This window comes from Mustela putorius, unplaced genomic scaffold, assembly GCF_011764305.1.
Source record: "Mustela putorius furo isolate JIRA1106 unplaced genomic scaffold, ASM1176430v1.1 tig00000242_pilon_pilon_pilon, whole genome shotgun sequence".
NCBI lineage: Eukaryota > Metazoa > Chordata > Mammalia > Carnivora > Mustelidae > Mustela > Mustela putorius.
In genome coordinates, this window is record NW_025421325.1 from 14,154,655 (window position 1) to 14,158,052 (window position 3,398).

The 3,398-nt window shown below is 37.9% G+C and overlaps 1 pseudogene; it reads left to right on the plus strand.

Moving 5' to 3' along the window:
- The first annotated feature begins 924 nt into the window (after positions 1 to 924).
- LOC123391563 lies at positions 925 to 2,042 on the plus strand (annotated as a pseudogene).
- Positions 2,043 to 3,398: the final 1,356 nt, after the last annotated feature.

Consider the following 3,398-nt stretch of genomic DNA (forward strand, 5'->3'; position numbering starts at 1 on the left):
ATGACAACCTAAGTTAACAGAATGAAGCACTATTCAGCATGAATCTCATTTCTTTCTGCATCTTTTTCAACTAGCTCTATATTGTATGATTCAATAATTAGTTTCTAGGAATAACTATTTGTTCCTAAAAATAGTATCACTGTGAAAATAATTTGTTTTAGTCTGATATTAGCTCAGTTGAAGACATTGGAAAAATAAGTTTTCATTGAAATTTGTTGATGCTAAAAACAATTGAATGGGCTCCGTGAAGATAAGTTATGTGGATAAGGTACAAATTCACACATATTCTCAAATAAAAACAAAATGAAACAAACAAACAAAAGCACGTAGAGAGAGAAGTATGAGACCTGACATTGGTGGGTGAGAAGTATGAGACCTGACATTGGTGGGTGAGCATTAGAATCATTTGGGAAATTTCTTAATTTTTTAAATGGCCGATGCCTGGGTCTTGCTCCAAAAGCTCTGGTTTAAAGTCCTGGCATGTAGTTGGGTCACTAGAATAAATTGTAAAAGCACCTTCAATTTTAATGTGAAATTGGACCTGAGAACTTCTGCTTTGTATTAAGAAAATGCTACCTGAGTTTTCATCTGGGTGAGTGCCTAGCGAAGATTTTTTTTAAAAATTCTTCTCTTAGTTATAAAATCAATAAAAAACAAAGTGAACAGTGGAAAACAAAGAATATCCTACCATCAGTAAAACCAGGGAAAAGCCACAACCTCAAAGCCTAAAATTTGAGGACAAAAGCATCTTTACTGATCTTATAAAGAGGGAATAAGAACATTAACCAGCTTTGGAGCAGTGATTTGGAGTCAACTAAATTGTAAGGTGAGGTTCTAAATTGTAAATAACTAAACAGAAGGCATTAAGTATATGGAGCCCCAGGAAGTCATAGGACAAAAGTGTCTACCAGCTAGTCAGCATGCATGGTGGATTTTGTCACTTTCTGTACAGTGATCTCTACTGTCTCCTGGACCGTGGACGTTACATCAATGGGTTCCCTAGAGGTGCTCAAGTTGAATATCATGATTCAGGATCCAGAGGCAAAGAGGGGCCAGGAGGGTCTCTGAACCACCTTCAACACCTGTGGCCACAGTGGGATTTCCAACCCCCCCACCCAGGAAGGGACCTGCACATTTTTATAGATGAAATCACAAATTTCCTGGCTGTTGTGTGGGTAATAAAATGGAAGATTCTGTCTCTGTGAGAAATTAATGGCGATAAGACTGACTTGGCAGTTGGTGAGATGAGAAAGTGAAGAGGTTTTGTGTGTTGCAAGCTCATAACTGTATCCCTAGCTCACCTGTACCTTGTCATGTGCTGTGCTATAAATTTATACAGAGGAAAACATTGGATCAGAAATGCATCTGCAACTCAGCCCTTTTCAGGTGACTAGCTCATCAGCTTGCTAAAATCCATACTATTCATGTACACAATGGTCGGATTCCCAAATCTAATCTATGGCTACAGGTGGGAATATAGTTCTTTCTCATTCCTACAGCATTTGCAAATAAAGGCATTAATAAAATGTTCCTAAGTAATATACTTAGCCCTCAGTCTTCAGAAGGAGATGATTTATTTCAAGGAGAATCTTTCTAACCTGAAATTATGAGTTGTGCTTTGCCATAATGAGCTATTGTGTAAGAAAATCACCTACGTGAGAAGCAAGGTGACATACAGTTCATTGTAAAATTCTTAACACGGCTACCTGGTATGCAATATTAGAAATCACTTCAGTGAGTTTGTAGGCACAAGTGATGTAGACTGTATTCTCTATCCAGACAGGGAACTCCAGGGTCAGTGGCTTCATGCTTACTTTGAAGCCTGCAAAGAAGATAAGGGCTTGTAGAGAGAAGATACTGAAAAGAAGGTAGAAATACTCTTTATTCAAGTCACTGGCTTCTCATATCTTTTGGAATCATGGGCTCTGATTCAAGCCAAATACTCCACTATTGAGTGTGACTTCCCTGAGTATGCAACAGTTCATTTTCACAAAAACTTCAAAATGAAGCCTGTGGTCACTGTATTAAAAGTGCTTCAGTAAAGACATTTAATTATTCACAGGCAGCTAAGCAATTCCTGTATATCTTTTCTTAAGAAATTCTAAAAACCCAGTATTAATTAAAATTCTGTTATTTCACTTGGTTACCTTGCTTTATAAATTATGCCCTCTATACAATCAATTTTTTAAAATAGATTGAATGATGCCAAGAAATATGCTTGCTGCCATCAGTATGTGGAAGCATGGAAATATGTTCAATCTGCAAAGAGCTGTGGAGACGTCAGTTTAATACTTTCTTTGATAATTTAATCTGTGTTATATGTGAATTATTATAAACTTAACATAACTGTGACTTTCCTCTACTTATCTGTGTGTCGACTGTAAGCAATGAGAATGTTCTAGAATAATTTTTTAAAGTTTTACTTTAATTACTTTTAGTACACATTCTAGGTATTCATTGTAAACATTGTGATCTTAATGCACCATAACTAAGATGCATATTTATTCTTTTTTAAATTAATTTATTTATTTGTGAGAGAGAGTTGGTGGAGGAGGAAGGGCAGAGGAAGTCCTCAAGCAGACTCCCCACTGAGCATGGAGCTCAACTTGAAGCTCAGTCCCAGGACCCTGAGATCATGACCTAAGCAGAAACCAAGAGTCAGCCACTTAATCAACTGAGCCACCCGGGTGCCCCCCTTCTTTTTTCTTTTGTCTTTTTTTTTTTGTTAAGTAAGCTTTTCACCCAACCTGGGCCTTGAGCTCATGATCCTGAGATCGAGAGTCATATGCTCTATCTGCTGAGGCAGCTGGGCACCCCATGAATCATTTATTCTTGAAATGTCAGTCTCTTGCATAGATAATTGAGGATGCTGATATAAAAATACATGTTTAGGAGAGTGAAATACAATTACATTCTATGTTGGTGGTACATCTTTTTGAATTGAATATTGAAAAGCATTTCTTGGGGTGCTTGGGTGGCTCAGTGGGTTAGAGCCTCTGCCTTCTGCTCAGGTCATGATCCCAGGGTCCTGGGTTCAAGCACTGCATCGGGTTCTCGGCTCAGCAGGGAACCTGCTTCCTCCTCTCTCTGCCTGCCTCTCTGCCTACTTGTGATCTCTGTCTGTCAAATAAATAAATAAAATCTTTAAAAAAAAAAAAAGAAAGAAAGAAAAGCATTTCTTTTAGGGGCACCTGTGGCTAAGTTGGTTAAGCATCCAACTCCTGATTTCATCTAAGGTTATGATCTCAGCATTGTAAGATCGAGCCCCACATCTGGCTCTGCATTGGGCATGGTGTCTGCTTAAGGTTCTCTCTCCCTCTCCCTCTGCCCCTCTGCCTCCCATCCCTATCTAAATAATAATAATAATAATTATTATTATTATTATTTTAAAAACATTT